This window comes from Pteropus medius, unplaced genomic scaffold, assembly GCF_902729225.1.
Source record: "Pteropus medius unplaced genomic scaffold, Ma_sr-lr_union100, whole genome shotgun sequence".
Taxonomy (NCBI): Eukaryota; Metazoa; Chordata; class Mammalia; order Chiroptera; family Pteropodidae; genus Pteropus; species Pteropus medius.
The window spans coordinates 8,915,320-8,935,189 of record NW_024349519.1 but is presented as its reverse complement, the minus strand read 5'-3'; the positions used below and the strand labels follow the sequence as shown (position 1 = coordinate 8,935,189).

At 34.0% G+C, this 19,870-nt stretch overlaps 1 pseudogene; it reads right to left on the bottom strand.

Moving 5' to 3' along the window:
• Positions 1 to 19,317: 19,317 nt before the first annotated feature.
• On the bottom strand, positions 19,318 to 19,436 carry LOC120618685 (uncharacterized; annotated as a pseudogene).
• Positions 19,437 to 19,870: the final 434 nt, after the last annotated feature.

The following is a 19,870-nucleotide window of genomic DNA, read 5'->3' as shown; positions in this document are numbered from 1 at the left end:
TTCCCTTAATGTTTAATCTACTTAGAACTGATTTTTGATTATGGCCGAGTGGTCAAAATTTGTTTCCCTTCCATGAATATTTGAATAGTGCAGAATGATTTGTAGAAAAACTGCCCATACCTCAATGTTCTGTGTGGCACCGTCAACATAATATAAATGACTGGATATGTGTGAGTCTCTGTGTGTCTCTGTTTTTCCATTTTTTAAATCCTTGCACTACTACCATACCAAAGCAGAGAGAAAAAGTCTATTATCTACAAAATGCAAGGTTATAAGCAGTACTTAAATTTCTAGATGTATTTATTGAAACACATACCTTTTTTAAAATTTAATGCATGCATAAAGAAAGAATGAAGTTCTAAGTAAAACTCTAGCATGTTCATTCATTCAAAAATATTTTTGAGCCAAATCTGGAACAAACTCAATTTGGTCAAGAGGTACTCTCTTTGGTATACTGTATAGATTTTGATTTGTCAAATTTTGTTTAAGAATTTAAAAAATCCATGCTTTTGGTAAAAGTTGCCTGTAACTGTCCTTTCTCTAATGTCGTTGTCTGATTTTGGTGTCACAGTTAAGCTTGGCCTCATTAGATGACTGGAAAGTGTTCTTTTTAAATTTATGCTCTAGAAGGTTGATGTCATATCTTTTTAAATATTTGCAATATAATTCGCTGGTGAAGTTACTTTGACTAGAGATTTCCTTTTTGGAAAGTGAATGACTGAGAACCAGAGTACCGATTAAAAAAAGTTAGATATAGAAAATTGCATAAAGATGGTATCATTTGTATAAAGCTCAATAACAAGCACAAAGAAGCAGTATGTAGTTTAGATATACATAATGTTATAAATTCATAGCTATATCTTAAAAGATAAATATGTAAAAAAAAATCAAGATTGTGGTTATCTTGGAGATGCTGCCAAGGGATGGGAAAGGAGTACCCAGCAAGACATAGTATTATATAAATTATTTAAATTATTTAAGTTAAATTATTAATTAAATTATTTAAGGATTTCTTTAATTATTAATTTTATAACTTATATATGTATTATACATATTCTTTGGTATATTTCAAATATTACATAATAAATATTTAAGAGTAAGTAAATATTAATAGGAAATATTTGCCTCATCTTAAATGCCTGAAAATTCTGTTTTTTGAAAATAAAGACACTAAAATTTTGATTTTTTTCTATTGACGAGGTTATGAATTCCAGCCATTAAGGGAATTCAAACCTCAAGGTAGACATTGTGTCTTTATCAGAAAATAAAGCATGTTACATTTTTACAGCCTTGAATTTTTTTGTCTTGGATTTTCATATTTGCTATAATTGCTTAATAGATATATAGTAAATGTTGAGTCAATGGATATAGTTGATTAAGTCATGACATGCCACCACTTTAAGTGAAATCATGGATTTAAATAATGATTAAATAACCCCTGAACTGCAGGAGGAGGAGGATTGAAAACAAAGGAAAACGGTGAAAACTTTTGCTAGAGGGACAGAAATAAATCTAACACAGTGTGTGAAACTTTAAAATGTCCTTGCAATGAACGAAGTAAGGTCTTTGAAATATCCAGGAAGAAGAGCCCTTTCAAGAGTGAGAAAATTAGAATTCTAGGCATAGAATGTTGCCTAGTGACTTATTAAGCATTTTTCACTTGATTTAAAAGATCAGCCAAATGCTAATGTGCCTAAGTGGAACTTGGCCCAGCTTCCTAAAATTACTAATGATCGATAGCCTTATAGAAATAAGAATATAGATGTAACAGCATTAAAATAAGGGTTGAAAAATCATTTCTTCACTCACAAAGTTGAGACAAATGACGAACTTTTCAGACATTTACATAACTATCTATGAAGTTTAATAATAAATTGTTTTTTGATTTACTGGAGAGGCAAAGTAATGGTATAAATGAGCAAAATAAGCAAGAATCAAAAAAGAATTTAAGTTATAGAACAAGAGTTTGTGCTAGATCTAGGCTGAGTTAGTCCTTCCTGTTTAATACCAACTCCTCTACTTACTACAGTGAAAGCATTTAAGAAAATCTAATTTTTTTCAATTGCAATTTATAGTAATCTGTAGAATAGCAGAGCAATTCTCCTCTGACTTTTTCAGAGTTATGAAGATCAAATGGAACCCACAAAATCTAGAGTTAAAAACATCAAATGAGAGGGGGAGGTAGACAGGGTAAAAGGGGTCAAATATGTGGTGACAGAAAGAAATCTAACTATGAGAGGTGAACACACAACGTAAATATGCCTTATTGTTAAAATGTACAGCTGAAACTTATCAGATTTCTTTAACCAATGTTACCATGAAAATAAACAAATTAATTAATTTTAAAAAATCAAATGGAATATATTTATATTGCATATACATATTTTATATATACCACATATATATGTATGTACACATATATATGTGCACATATACCACATATAAAAACACGTGAAAAGACCATACATGTGTGACATATTAAGAAATATTGTTCATCAGAATTTCTGAGAAGCTATTCTTATCAGTCATGTCTGCCAACTGTCTGGTGCCTTTCAAAATATTGTTACAATATTTCCATGATATAGTTTTTGATTTACTGTCTTGTTTAGCTTAAAAGATCAAATTAGGTTTGTTTTATAGAATTAGGTTTTTATATTCAAGGACTGAATTCTGACTGCTATATATTGAAAATTGAGTGAGCCTCGCCATTTGAGACAGTCATCATATTAATGTCACATTGATGTAATACTGTACCTCTGGTCTTACCTCTAGTGCCTAACTTTAGTCACCTATTCACATTCTTTTTTCTTGAAAAAATGAAGGTGCCCATTTTATTCAGTTAAAAATATGTGGTAAGGTTTTAAAGTCATTAAGTTTAAATTCTGTCTGTCATCTATATCCAGAGAGGTTACTTAATCTAATGTCTTTAGTCTCAATTTTCTGTCTATAAAAAAGATAATATGCACACGACCACAATCATTTTTCTGAAATCCTAATATTAAATATTCTGAAGAACAGAAGCATTTTATAACTTAGTTATTGGAAATGAACTTACATGAACCCATTCACCAACAAAATCTGACTTGAACTGATGTGAGACTCCTTATAATCTTTACCTGTGCCACATAATGTTAATAAACAGACATTTAGCTGTAATATGTTTTATTAATTGGTTCTGCTATAGGAGACCCACCCCCCACCCCCCAGAGGTGTTACATTATATATGGTATAGCCTCTTGTATTACTTTTCTAAAATTCCCCAAACTCAATCCCAAGACATGATTGGCCCTATGTTTTAGATACTGTGTTCTTATGAGAATTACATGTTATCAGAGTTAAGCACCTGGCAAGCTCTCAGGATAGCCTGTGATAGAGTGAGATTGAGGCCTGAGGGAGGGAGGATTCAGAACTCTAATTTCCTTGTGGCTGATAAAGAGCATCAGATATTCTTGGCTGCTAAATCTGTTAGGACCTTAATTTTTTAAAAAAGCCATCTATTAATCTATCACCTCCACTCCAACTTCTTCTAATAAATTCTCCACACTGTAGCTAAAACTATTTTTTTGAAAGGTAACTTTGATATTCACCTACCTGTTTACCAATGGCCTCTCATTAATCTTATAGTAAACACAAAGCCCTCATTATAGGTTACAATGACCATTCAAGGCCTTCCTCTCCAGTGCGGTGGTGCAGCCCTTGTCCTCCCTGCTCATGCCCTTTGGTCCCTCATGACTGGCTTGCTCACATCCATCACAGGCCCTGACTCAGGGCTGTTCCCTAGGATCTGTAAGGCTGCCATTACTTTACTCAGCTGATATCTACTCATTCTTCCATAGCCAGATCAAGTGTCACTAAGGAAAGCCCTTCACGATTCCTCTAGTTTCTAACTCAGTCACTCCCCGCATCGAAACTCTCATAGAGCCATAGCTCTAGTCTTTGCAGCAATTCACACAGCTATAATTTTACATTTGCGTGAACAGTTACTTAATTTGTTTCTCTCTAGCAGATTATGAGGTTCTGAAAATTAGGTATGACACTTTTTCTTATGGTCATTATTTTTCAACATCGTGCCTTTTAAAAAAATATACCTACTGAATAAGCAAGATTATTTATGTTACAAAGATATATTTAGCTCTTTGTTTTAATACTAGTTATCACCTTGCATTTTGTTGATAATGGGCTTCATTCTCTCCTCACTGGAGAATGACTCTATCCAACCTTCACAAACGTCAGGGCAGGCAGTGCCTGTGTTCCTCTGAAGCTGTGAAGAACCTGACTGCCCTCTCACCAAAGGGCCAGAAGAGAGGAGAAATCGTGTTGTATACCAAATGCATCTTGCCTCAGAGACCCAAACCAAACAATGGCATTATTTGCACAATTAGATTCCTCAAGAATTTTCCTAATCCTTTTTTTGAGAAATGTACAATACAGTTCAAAGCACATGAGGATAATTCAGGCACTCTGGATATGAAATTTCACTTTGCTTTTGTCCATTTATTTTATTTCTGTAGCATGAAAGTAAGACTCTAACAAGTGTGAGGTTCAGGCAAAAGAAACCTCGAGGGTTTATACAACCCCACAGATCTCTTAGATTGTCCTAGAATCGCCCAGACAAGAGGGACTTGCAGATTCTCAGAGTCTGTAGCAAAATGAATCAACAAGCATTGTTTAGGAACATACTGTGTACTTGGCACTGTGCTTGGAAGAATGCACTCATGCTCGCCAATTTCTTTCACCTTAGTCGAAGAGATAATACAAAAGTAGAAGAAAGCTTTATTAAGTGGTTAACGTAAAATATTCAATTCAGAGTGAAGAATTAGTGAGTAAATATAATGGAAATAATTTTAAGTGTTCAGTTGTGATAAGTGTAAGTCAGTGTCCATGTAAGAAATGTCCAAATCTACGGAGAATGTTTATGAGAGTTTACTTGAACCAAACTGACAACATATGCCAGGGTGCAAGATCGCAAATGTTCTGGAAAATAATGGTTTTGCAGTTTCTTTTATGCATTTGGAATTAAGGAGAGAATGTAAGGAAGGTTATGGGGATAGAAGAAAGCAAGGTGGAATTGGATTATAGGACAGTTAACAAGATTATGTGCTCTCTTGAGAGTGGTTATGGTCTTATTTAAAAATATGTTAACCTAGATGCACAAAAACAATGGACAGGACTTGTTTAATACAATTAACCTTTTACTAAAAACTTATATGCCTGGGGCATGACTCCCCACCATGACCTGCCCAGTTAAGAATTTATGATCAGATCACCCTGTGAGGTTTCTTTCCTTAGAACCCCTTTATTGTCCACACTAACAATATCAAATTGGTTAGATATAACTGGCAGGAACATAAACACGTCCTTGTTGGCTCTTCAGTGTCTGCATCCTATGCCTCTACTTGAGAAAAGTCCTCAGGGTATTACAGGCATGCCAGGCCCCACTAAACTGCCAGTGGTGATGACTCGCCACCTGCAGGCTTAGCTACTGGGCTTTTGGGGGCAAGGCCTAGAAGGTTTTAGAAAATTTGCCCTCTTATAAGCGGAGTGCCTGGGCCTAACTCCCTCTATAAGCATTTGCTGTATTTATCTAGCTTAAAGTTATGTGAACAGCTTACTGGAAAAGACTTTTTCCTTGGTTCTTGGTTTGAACTTTAGTTAATTGTTCTAACAGAGCTTTGCATTCCAGACTAATTGTTCCTGCCAACCCTGTTCCACTCTTTTGTGGCCTGGAATCTTCCCTGGAATGGCTCATCTTAAATTAAATGGGCTCTAACCTGTTGGAAGACAGTTCTCCACTGGTCCCTCACAGTTCTGCAGGAACAGAGGGTTAGTACCACAGGCCATGCTTGCTTTCTTCCAGACCGTCTTTTCAAGGATATTTGTGTAATTAACAGACTTGGAAGACAGAGATAGTCTCTCTCTCTCAGCGGCAGAGGAAGGCTTGTGTATTGTCCAGTGTAATAAATATAATATCTCCCTCTGAAGGAGGCCAGATTTACTTTCAGCCTTTATAAAAGATTTAGATTCTTAATCTTGGGATTCCCAAATTGCGACAACCCACTGTGTGTATAATATCTCCCTGGGCTGCTCTGCATTGCCCCGCATAGGACTTAGTAACAAAAGGAACAGATGAAAACTTGAAGCTCAAGCTGCCCACTGTGCTGAGTTTATCTCTAACCTAAAAGCCTTGTATGTTCTGTCACCATCTATGAAACTATGGCTGGCTAACATATTAGCTTGCAAATAGGATAAAATCACACATCTTTTACAGTATTTGACATTATTCTACTCTGCTGTCCTCTTGGTAGTAACACTCTCTGCTTGCTAGAGAGATGTTCACTCCTTGCTTAGATCTTGCAGTTAACAGCCTTAGAATCAAGCTATCTTAGATAATGCCCACTATGCCTCAAGGGATTTGTAATTTGACCAAGGCTCATCCCTGAGGCAGTCCCTCCTGCTGGTCCATTTAGTTACCTAGTTTTCACCTTTCCATTTTTAGCTACAGTCCGATTGATTACTTTCTATCTACTGGTCAGCAATTTAAATTCAAATCATGCTACATTATGCAGATCCTCACCTAGCACACAAAATGTTTTAGACCAGGATCCCCTCGCACGTGTGCAATGCGAACTCTCTCCTACACTGCAAGAAAGAGGCTTTCTTTCTAGGTAGCTCCATTATCTGTTAGAGTTGGCACAGCGAAAGCTAAAATTAAATATGTAATATATTAAAGAAATAATGAGTGTACACTACAGTATTATTAACATATGCACTTTGTCGTACAGCAAGTCTCAATCTTTTTCATCTCGCATTACTGAAACTCTATCTATTTAAACAATAACTTCCTATATTCTCCTACTCCTGTCCCCTGGCAGCCACCCTCATTCTTTCTGTCTTGATGAATTTGACGACTCTAGGTAATTCATATACATGGCATCATACAATATTTGTCCTTTTGTGTCTGGTTTATTTCACTTATCACGATGGCCTCAAGATTATAGCCTATGACAGGATTACTTTTTTTTTTCTTTTTTTAAGGCTGAATAATATTTCATTGTACGTGTACTACATTTTCTTTATTCTTTTATCCATTAACAGACATTTAGGTTGCTTCTTTCTCTTGGCTATTGTGAATAATACTTTAATAAAATGGGAGTGCCAATATCTCTTCAAGATTCTGTTTTTAATTCTTTTGGATAAATACCCAGAAGTGGGATTGCTAGAATATGTGATAATACTAACAATTACTTTTAAGTAAAAAATATATTTTTATTTTGAATAATTAATTATAAAATTAATGTTCTTATTTCTAGATTCCTTATCAAAAATTCTCAACCTGTGTACACCCATGAATTCTTGCTACGATTCAGTAAACATGGCTAGGTCTTCTTTTTCTGAGAGATCCATTCCATTCTCACCTCATTCTTGCTGTGCAGCTCCAGTGAGGAGGCATGGCTTTATGCTTTCTCCTCCGCATCACATTCTTCCAATCGCAAAATACTCAGCTAGTTTGAGATATCTCTATCTCCTAAGACTGCTTCACCTACCCTTTCACATGAACTGTTTCTTTTCTGCTAAATAACCCTCTCATATAGTGATATAGAAAACTATATTTAAAACCCCTTTACTTTTTCATGAAGTTAGAAAACAAGTTTGCAATTAATCAATAAAACAAGTGGCAGAATCCTAGTGTATACCACAATTGGATTGAATTGAAGGATCAGTTCCATTGGTGTATATTATCTCTGGATCTAAAACCAATTTATGATCTCTGTTTCTTCTCTCAATAAATATCCATGTTTGTTGTCTATTTACTAACCTATGAGTCTTGGAAAAGTTATTTCTTAAAATTTGCTTGTATTTACATAATAAGTATTTCACTAATTATTAGAATTAGGAATAATTAAGCCCAACTTCCCTTATTGAATGCAATATCAAAACTGTCTGCCCCTTTTCTACGCTGTTGGATGACAACATTCCTAAATCTTTCTTTTATTTATCATCTTGTTTTAGCACCTCATTTCTAAGAGTTTATAGTGTCATTTACATTTCTTCATTTGGTTTAAAATATTGTTTTGACAATTCTATTTTAAAATCCCACATGAGAACACTTGCATTGCATTGTGCAGGAGAGTTTTTAAGCACTCAAGGAACTCCAAAGTGTCCCACAAAAGGTAACTCATGGTGAGTTACCTTAAGGGAATCAGAGTATATGTGTTTTTGGATGATAGTATGATAGGTTCATTGGCTCTGTCAGTAGGGTGAATAAGGTCACTAATAATTATATACTCTATTCATGGCTCATTTTTATTGGGCCTCATAAGACTATTTGGTAACTATTATGCCCCTATCAGTTATCTTTATTCTCTTTACTCTTCCTGGAATTATCGCATCTGCCACAAGTATTAATGTGCCTAAAATATAACTGGCAATGAGTGCCATGATGCATTTGATGTTTGAGAAATAATGAAATGTCACTTCCATTATAGAACAATGTGGCATTTAATGGAGCTATGTAGAGTTATTTGCATTGCTATTCCACTGTAATGATGTTGCTTGTAGTCACGGCTGACAAGTATATCACTGAATGCTAATGTGGGGATGGACCCAAAATTAAAGTTTCTGGTCTTTGCCTTGAAAAGAGCCTGCCCTTAGCTATCATTAGAGATTTGTCCTAACCTCTTAGGCTTTAAAGTTGGAAAGGAGTATAAAAAGAGAAGCAGAGAGAGATAGAGCATGGGGCACATGCATGCACATGCTTCTAGAGCTATTGGTTTGCTTCATTCTAAAGATATGACCATGACCCTTATTAGTTAGTACGAGTCTGTGCAACCACAGTATTGCTTGAGATATTAATTAGAGTAATATGTAGAATGTATTCACAGGAGAATAGGCTTTGTTTGCAAAAAAAAAAAGCTTTATTTTCAACAACCTCCTTAAAAACCTTCTCAAGCAGGTGCCTTTAAATATAAAAGGAGCAAAGCTTCCCTATATTTTTACAGGCTCACAATAATTGGCTAGGAAAAGTTTCTTTATTGCCCAGCTCCTCCAAATTTAGAAATATTCATTCAAACTAGAATGTATTCAGAATATAGGTGTTGTTCAGCCCAATAACACGTAATACGTAATTAAGAGTAGCAAAAAACAAACAAACAAACAACAAAAAAACAGCCTACTTTGCTGTTATTCTATAAGAAATTGTAGTTTTATAAACATTTGTGCGTATGAATTAGTTTAACTAAAAGCTGAAACCTACTTCAATTATCCTCCTTTAGGCAATATAACTATGTTCATTGTTTTTTTTTTTTTAATTCCTACATTGGATTCATAATATTATAATCTCATTATAAATATTTCATTAAATTTCTATGTCAAAGTTCTTCACCCAAAAAGATATTCGATCATATAACAAAAAAGGCAATCTGTAAAATAACACTTTCAAATATTCAACAATTTACTTTCACATATCAAATCATGAGAAAAACAAAATCCATATGACCAAACAGATCCTCTCACTTAGCCTTCTGATCTTTGGGCCTTTCGATTTTTCTGCTTCTCTAACGCCAATTATCTTTGTGTCTAGTCTACCTCAGCCTCTGCTCTTTGAGCACAACCTAGAGCTTGTAAACATGGGAAACTGTACTACTATTAAAATCCTGAATTAAAATACCTCATTCTCTGAGAAGTTTCCAACCCCTCTAAATTACTTGCTCCTGTTCATATGTTACAGATGATATTTCACCAATTTGTGAAGTCCAGTAACAAGGTACATAGTTCATTGATATTGTTACTAAAAGAAATGTCTAAATCTTTACCTTTTACTCAGGAATAACATTGTCCTTGTCATTCATAAACTTCAAGAAAAAAGTGAACAGAAATAATAAAATTCTATAACCAGAATTAGCAAAGCTCTAAAAATTCTTTAAACATCTATGATGTAAAGTACTGCCATTATCCCTGATTTGAATAATATCTAGCCCCTGGGACCCACAGGCTATAACCTTGAAGGCTAATAACAGACTGTCCTCTGGAAATATTTCTTCCATTCTGAGATTCTTCTCTATTACAAATGACTAAGACCAATTACTGCAGGCAACTTATATGACCAACAAGTACAAGCTGATATTTCCAAAACACTCATCTGACCAGCTTTTGCATGATCAGGAGCCTGAATTTTTGATATTCTAGAAAAGATAATGTATAAATAACTACCTTTGAGAAACATGAAAATGAACTTATATTATTAACAACAAACAGCAGTAAAATTCTAAAGTGATGATCCTTGGATTCATTTTTCCCAAATAAATAGAAATGCATCATTTTTCTCCTGACTAATGGATGTTTAATTCTGTTGAGAGACCTTAAAATGAGGATTCTTAGAAGTTTTTTAGGAACTGGTAAGTGTAAAAGTGGGCAGCTTCCAGATGACAGAACAAAAGTGGACACCTGCATAAAATGCTAGAAAAAGATTATCTTTACTACCTCTTTTCCTTCCCTTTTCTTTACCATTAATCTTACCTATTATTATACTTTGATATCCTCTATAACTGATTTACCTTCATCTGTTTACTTTTAATACACTCTAAGTTATTTCTCAGCTAAAACTCTGTCTAATCACAGCAAATTAAAATTTCTTGTCATGCTTTATCATCCGCATTACTTATCTGATCTTGGTTCACTTTTTCCTTCACCCACCAACCAGTCACACCAGCTTCTTTTCAGTTCATCCTCTTGGAATTTTTTTTTTTTTACCTGAGAAATTTTGTGTATATTATAGCCTCTTGCTGAAATGTTACTGTGTTCTATTACATAGGCATAAGTAAACACTTTTATCCTGGGGATTTCAACTTGCATTAGTCAGGGCTCTCCAGAGAAACAGCCAAGAGTATAATAGTATACTCTAATACTGTAATGGCAGTGCATAAATTATTTTCAACTCTATTATAAAAATTGAAAGATGAAAGTATTAAAAATAGCCATAATTACAATAATTTTTAATGGATAGACAATATAAAACATGTAAATTGTGACAGTAATAACTTAAAGCATGTATGTGAAGAGAAGTAAAAATATACTTTTTGTATGTAATCAAAGTTCAGATTTTAACTTAAAATAGAATATTATAACTACAAAGTATTTTATATAAAACTTTTGGTAAACGTAAATGAAAACCTTGTAGCAGATACACAAAATATAAAGAGAAAGAAATTAAGGCATTCTACTGCAGAAAAATCATCAAATCACAAAGACAGCAAGAGAGGAAGAAAGAAACAAGGAACTACAGAACAGTGAGGAAATATTTAACACAATGACATAATAAATCCTCACTATGTATTAATTCATAATACATATGAATTAAATTCCCCAATCAAGAAATATAGAGTGCTAAATAGATTATAAACAAACACACAAACAAGAACCAATTATATGCTAACTACGAGACTCACCTCAGCTTCAGGATACACACGGGCTGAAAATAAAGGTTAGATGAAGATATTCTGTATAAATCGTAATCAAAAGAGAGAAGTGGATAGATATACTTGCATCAGACAAAAAAGTCTGTCACAAATTGTCACAAGAGTCAAAGAAGGTCATTATATAATGATAAAGGGGCCAATTTAATAAGAGAATATAACAAACATAAGTATTTATGCACTCAACATTAAAGTCTCTAAATGTATAAAGCAAATACTAACAGATCTAAAGGCAAAGATAGCAAATACAATAGTAATAGGAGACTTCAGTACCCTACTTTCAACAAAAAAAAGATCATTCATAAAAAATAGAAAATCAACAAGGAAACAGTAGACTGGAAGAACACTATAGCCCAAATACACCTAATGAACATATTCAGAATATCTATTCAACAGCAGCAGAATACACACTCTTCTCAAATGCACGTGGAACAGAAACCAGAATAGATCATATGTTACACCATGAAACAAAACTTTAAGAAGACTGAAATATCAACTACCTTTTCCAAACAAAATTGTATAAAACTAAAAATCAATAATAGGAGGAAAATTGGGAATTCATACATATGTGGAAATTAAAAAACACATTTCTGAACAACCAATGAATTGAGAAGGAATAAAAAGGGAAATAAAAATTATCTTGAGATAAACAAAAATGGAAATATAACATACCAAAATTTATGGGATACAGCAAATACAGTTCTAAGAGAGAAGTTTATAGTGATAAAAGCCTATATTAAGAAAAAGAAAAAGAATAAACAATCTACTTTATACTTCATGAAACTGAAAAAGAACAAACTAAGCCCAATTTAGAGGGAAGGAAATAATAAATATTAGAGCAAAAATAAATGAAGTATAGACAATAAAAAATATCAATAAAACTAAGAGCTAGTATTTTGAAAGACTGAGGAAAAAAAAACTCTTAGTGAGACTAACTAGAAAAAAAGAAAGAACACTCAAATAAAATTTTATATGAAAGAGGAGACATTACCATTGGTTTTGGCAATGATTTTTTGGGCGGGTGTGTGACTGTAAAAGCATAGGCAACAAAAGGAAAAACAGACAAATTGGATTCCATCAATCTAAAAATCTGCAAGGCAAAGGAAACAATCAACAGAGTGAAGAGACAATGTATAGGATGGGAGAAAATATTTGCAAACCATATATCTGATAATGGATTAATATTCAAAATATATAAGGAATTCAATTAAATATCAATAAAACATATAATCTAATTTAAAAATGGGCGAAAGATCTGAATAAGCTTTTCTCAAAAGCATACTTACAGATGTCGTATACCTTAAATATATATAATTTTTATTTATCAATTATACCTCAATAAAGCTAGGGAAAAAGCACAGTTTGTCGTTTAAGAGAATTCTCTTTTACTCAGAGTTCAGCCTTTTGTTCTTTTAGGCCTTCAACCGTTTGGATAAGTTCTATCCACATTATGGAGAGCAATCTGTTTTACTTAGACTACTGATTTAAATGTTAATCTCATCCAAAAACACCATCATAAAATGTCCAGAATGATGTTTGACCAAATATCTTGGCACTCTTTGACTCAATAAAGTTGACACAAAATTAACTGTCACATAACCTACATATTACCTCTTAATAAAAGTTTACCCTTAGTGACTTTATCAAGCAGTCCCTCTTCCATTTTTTTCTAGCCCTAATCATGAGCTATAATTATTATTTCTTTGTTTATGTATATTGTGGTTCCTTTATAACACAGCTCCAAAATTCTGTCATTCTTCCCATCAATAGATGGGTCTAGCTCCCCCTGCCATTTATCAAGTTTCATTGATTGCTTTCAGCAGAAGTTACATTCTGACAATTTCTTGGCCCACGCCCTAAGAAATTAGTAGGTTCTACTTTCTGTCTCCTGGGACTCCTGTCACTTTTAGAACCCAGCTACCATGCTCTGAGAAAGTCAAAACTAGCCCACTGGAAGAAGCCAACTAGTGAACCCACATTGAGTTTCTCTAACCAAAAGCATAGCTGAAGATCCAGCCAAATTTAGTATCTTTCACCAAATATGTAGTGAAGACGACTCCAGATGCTTTCAACAGACTGCTATTCAGTGAAATCCAGCCTTCAGGGCTTCTCCTGTAACATTCAACATAGTGTGCAGCACAGACAACATGTCCTGACTGCACTTTTCAAATTCTCAACTCGCCTTACCTAGAAGCATAATGAAAGTGTTGTTGTGCACCACTATGTTGTGGAGGAGTTTGGTATGCAGCAATAATAACTGGACCTTTTGGTTTTGATTGTCTTCTTATTAGCCGTATGCTACAAGTAAAGTATTTGTGCCCGTTTTGTTCATCATTGTGGAATACAATCCCTGATGCATAGTAGAAGTTGATAAGGAAATATTTGATAAATAAATGAATAATAAATCAATTGATTCTACCACTAAAACTTTGCAAAGATCAATAATTAGATAACACAACCTAAAATGTTCTGTTTATACAGAGCATATTATTTAATGATTCATGATTATCCAATAATTAAATGATTATTTAAATGAGAAAAAAAATTTTACTGAAAGACAATGCTTTAAATATATGGTTTCTGTTTTTGTTTTTGTTTTTGTTTCTTACCTTTACTTTAAGTAAGGTTCGTTTGTCAGAACTTTAAATATTTTTTATCTTAGGTTTACAAGCTTGGTTAATTTTTTTCATAAACCATAACTAATCAGTTAAAGATTGTTAGAGAGGAGAGAGTTGGTTAACAGACATTGCTCGACTACACTATATACTTTGACCTTTCTTCAATTCTAACAGTGGTCTATATTTCTTTTCGGTTGAAATTGAATTCTCTGAATTTCCTCCATTTCTCAGCCTCTTTCAGGTGGGTTGGGACCATGTGACTATGATGTGTATCATTTATAGACTACCAAAATTTAGAGCCAGTGTGCCTCCACACTTTTCTCTTCCCTGTCACAGCAACCCTGGAAGTCATATTTTTAGATATGGCATCGCAGGGTAGAGGAAGCCTGGTTATATGAGGGATTGGATGAAGGAGGTCCAGTCTGAAGATTTTGGCTTTTTCTAGATGATAAATAATCTAGGAATGGAGGACCCTCTAAATTCCCTTTAACATTTTTCCTTGAGGCCAGAAGCAGAGCTAAACTTATGTAGCCAGGGCCTAATTTCTTGGGTTTTGCTCTAGCTCTCATAAAAGTTTGCCACTTCTCAAGATGAAGGCAAACCCCTGGCTCATCTCTCCCTCTGGTAAGAAGAGAAGAAGGCATACAGCATAAAATAAACAGTATTTGGTCTTTTTCCTTCTCCATCTCTCAAAGATTTTTTTCACAATAGGGTGAGTATCTTGTATTCATTTTATTATTCATAAATTTATTTGATAAGTGTGTTTATTACATGCCTACTGTGAGCCAAGCATTTGTACTAGAAACTGGAGATTCAATGATCAAAACAATCATCTCTGTCCTTCTAGAAAGACGTAGTCAAATAATAACAAAATATATTTAAAAATTATATGTGGCGACAGAAAGAAATCTAACTATTGGCGGTGAACATACAATGCAATATATATATATATGACTTACTGTTGAATTTTGCTCTTGAAACTTACTGTCACCATAATAAATTTTTTAAAAAATTTATAGTTGTGAAAGTGGTAGAAAAAACTATCTATGCTTCATTCACTCACAAACTCTGTCCCTTTTCTGAAGTTAAGACTTTGTTAGAAATAATAGAGGATTTGGAGTTGAGGATGGTGTAGATTCAGTTAATACGTGAAGATATGTGTGGGGAAGAGAGAAAGCAGAGGGAACAGATGATAATAAAGAAATACATCTTTGATATAGGGAGTCAGTTAGTTTATTAAAGATTGGAAGGAATTTGCATTTTCAATATAATTATAGGTTAGTGAGACTAAGATTTTAAAAAATCAATTTGGCAAGTTATAGCACTGTCAAGTGAATCTAGCCAGCAGGTTTAGGACAGCAGGATGTTGAGCTTTGAAGAGCTGAGAAATGGTAAATGAATTTTTGGAGCCAGCTCTGGCACTTTGCGATTTGAGACACCCTTGTGGTTTTGAAGGAGACAATTTGGCCTCCTGTGTGAAAATGAATGATTTTTCTAGCCAGTCTCCAAGAAGGGGGCCTCAAGTGATCATCACAGAGAGAACAGATTGTCTGTTTAGAAAAGAAACTCTGGCCAAGAAGAATTTCATCAAGAGAAGCCTTAGGATAAAGTTGTGCCAACAGTTTAATAAAAACAAACCAATGATGGAAGGGGCAGAGAATGGACTCAGTTGTTCTCATTTTTAAATTTAAATTAACTAGTTGAAATGCTTATTAAAATTTTATGAATTTGTATTCCTTTTAAAAACCTCAGACTAATTTTTATTGTATTGTTTTCTGTTCAGTGAACAAACACAGTAGAATCTCAGTAAGCATTTGCTGATAGATGGAAATAGATTTGTATTTCAAATTATTACTACTGCTTTTGTTATGTTTGCTTTTTACTTAATAAATTTGCGGATGTATCAGAATCATATTGTAAAATATGTAATGCTTGCATTAAGAGAAGATGAAGAGGATACAGAGCATTAAAGATAAAGATCGGAGCAGAAAAACAGAATATAATTTTTGGATTCAGTACTGAATGACAATTACAGTATTTTTAATTTATTTTTCCTCTCTGAAAATGAAAACAAATATTTGCTCATATTTTAGCCAAAACCATTCAGATATAGGTTAGTCACACATTTACTAAGCTGTTACTAGAAAGTACTCACTGTATACGCTACAAGTATTACTTAAATGTCAACTGAAGTCACACTGTTCTTTGATATCATAAATCAAATTCACAATCCCCATCTCACAGCCCTTGGAAAGTCCATTTCTTCAATGGGATTTCAGTGAATCCTAACGCCTTACTTTTTCTATGATTACTAGAGGGTTTCAATAAAGGCAAAGGAATTAGCTAAGAATAACATGGGTTAGCTAGAAGGCTTAGAAAGAGATCTCTCTGAGAAAGAAAAAGAATGGAGAAAACAGATCATGTAAGTGCACCTGGGAACTTTTAAGCAAGCCTCTAAACATGTTATATAGTACTGAAAATAGTGTAGCAAGGTATATAAGTCGTACCTCTTTCCTTTGTTTTCCTACCCTTGTTCATTTGCTTGTTTGGACATCAGTTAAAGAGAAGTGAGTTCATTATATTCCTCGATTTATGGCACTCATTAGTCTTTAGGTGAGGAGAATTCCCTCTCTTGCCCAATTGTTTAATTTTATTCCATCTCCATCTTCAATCTTAATCTTCCCACCACTATAGACAACCATTCCAATCTCTAAAATGTTCTTCATTTTATTTGTTTATGTTCTTGAAAAATGACTATTGCTACTTTATGTTTATTTATTTAATTATTTTACACATCTCATTTTGTTTCTTAGAAATAGAAACAGACATTTAGCAGAGATGAGATAACAAATAGCCCCAAGGGAAAAAAAGCACTGGAGGGAATTGTCATTTGATTAGTTTACTTGCTCTGATGTCTGACTAAGCTTTTGAACAATTGAGTCCTTTGAGATATACCTGTGTTCAACAAAAAGAAAAATTCACTTTTATTTAAGATTGCTTAATAAATTTCTTTCTTGACAGAAAACTAGATCCCAAACAAGGAAAGGGAGTATGATTAATGTTGTTATCCTTTATTCTGAGTACATATGCACCATAGTTATTAATGAGATAGATGAAAATTGGCTCACTTTTTGCATGGTGAATATATAAGAATAATTAATAGAAGGCAAACTAATGCAACAACACATCATTAACTGCAAGCTACTTAGTCTGGTCTATCACTGAGCTGCTTTGATAAACAAATAGTTCTCTCGAGCAAGGATGTAACTGCATCTTTAATATGCCAAAGGACTAAACAGGTTAGTCTTCTCTGGGGAAATATATGAAGGATACAATAGCTAAATCCCCATCTACATGCTAAAGTCTTTCTTTTTTGTAACTATAGAAAAATAATATGTATTCATTTTGGATACATTGAAGAGGCAATGTATTGGAATTAAGGAATTACAGAAAATGATAAATATTTGAAACATTTACTCTAAGCAATGGCAGAAGCAACTTCATAAGGACACAGAAAGTTATTGTCAAGCAATGCTAAAGGCAAAGCTGAGCTTAAGTGAGAAATAGTTTATCCACAGTGTTTTCAGTAATGATGGATGTGGGATCTTTCTCCAGTGTTGTTTGAAAGCCTGGGTACAGAAGTTCAGAGGCAGACTTGTAGGTTGGGATTTATCTAGGAGGCAAGAGTCCTCGGGGTATTGTCACTAGACTGATTGGAGTGATGGTCTATGAGGTCTGGGCTAGACAAAATAAAGGGCAGAGATCTAAAGTATTAAGAGGCAATAGAGGAATTGAGATTGCAGGACTTGTTGGGGTTAAAATTGGACTAATGACATGATATGATTATAAGTAGAAGATTAGTTTTTCACTTTACAAAAATAAAATAGTTGTTAGTGGTAACAAGGTCTGGAGTGTGGCTATGAGCATAAATTGCTATGGTAAAGTAGAGATGAATACTTTTGGAGTCACAAAACTATGAACTTAGAGTGTGCATGGATAATAAACTGCTAAACTACTGACAAACCTTCGGAACAGAAATGGGGGTTGTGAAACAAGGCTCTTAAATGATAACAATGTTGAAAGATACAAGAGGGGTGACTACATGGCTTAAATTTAAAAGGAGTAGGATTATTTATTCAAGATTGGAGGTATAGTGGCTTTATGCCAGTATTAGGAATTGAGAATAGAGCCCCATCTACCTATTTGTGCCTTTGGGTAAATCCTTTGGCCATGCTATTGCATTTTGCACAAAAGACTAGATAGATTTGTTCTCTAAGTACATTGATGAGGCCAGTTTCTCTTTCCGTAATCTTAGTAATGGATCCTGTGAATGATTTCTGGTATGTCTGTTGCATTTTAGATTATGCCACTGTAAATCCAATTGCGTGCGAGTCCTGAACCAACACCAGCTTTGCATATCACTATGCTTCCAAAGCAAAAAAGTATTGTTATGCTTTACTGAAACTTTCACTTTCTCTCTTGCTTTAAGAGTCTTCTCTAAAATATCGGGTTCTCCCTAGACTCACTAGACATCAAGATGAAGAATTAAAGGAAATTAAATAGTGCTCATATCCACAGAATGCCACTACCATGAGCTCTCACTGATGAGAGCTCATATTGTACCAACTTGCTTTCTCAATATCTAAGAAATAAGAAACAGCAACAAAAACATTGTTTCGAAGCAGTGCAAAACTTTTGCAACTCTGTTAAGTATGGAAATGATTGAAAAAGCAAATATTTTCTTCCAGGGTGTGGTGATTGCCAGGTGTGGGCACTTATTACATGATTTCTGCTCTCTCTTTCTCTCTACACACACACACACACACACACACACACATTAACATTTCCCAGACTTTGACATTCACACTTAATGTATGCAGAATAGAGACCAGGAATCCCAATTCTGACTTTAAGGCCAGACTGGTAACATAGAGTGAGAGTATCTGATCCTATCTGAAGACATTCAAATTCCAAATTTTTAAACATTGTTGTCTGCAGATAAATATCTGCACCATATATTTGGTCATCAGATGGCTGTCAGAGGGCAGTTTGCAAGCAGCTTCAGTAAATATGGAAACTTATAAAGAAATTGTCCAGTATGTTCTTTAACATGTTTGCTCAGTGCCTTTATTTTCTTATTTTAACTTTTTTAGGCGAGAGAACCTTTGGTTGACCTCACAGATTGCAAGCACCTTGTCAATTTACAATCCCTTATTTTCTACTTTTTATGCCTACTGCACCTGGTCTTCCTAGGTGGTCTCCCATCCAAGTACTAACCAGGCCCCACCCTGTTTAGCTTCCGAGATAGGACAGGATCCGGCTTGTTCAGGGGAGTATGGCCATAGACCCTGCTCAGTGCTTTTAAATGTCATAATTGCCTTGAACAATCATTATCTAATCACCATTATCTAAGTATGAATAAAGTAAATTGTGCAATGGAATTCACAAACATAAATGTAGCTTAAAAACCTTAGATCAGTGTTTCTCAAAGTGTGGACCTCAAATCATTGCTAGTTTCTGATCATTAGTCAAGTGTTTGGCAAATAGTGGCATTTTTCAGAAGAAAAAAAATAATGTAGAAATTGTGTTCACACACATTTCACAAACTTGAAAAATATAACATGAATTATGCCTTTTATGAAAATCCTTCATATGTGATTTGCATGAATAAATATTACTCCTGCACAATAAAGCCAGTACAGTGAATCTTCACAGTTTCTTTTAGTTAATATAACAAAGTCTATCCTGGAATATGTGGTTTTTTCTCACTTGCCTACTCTG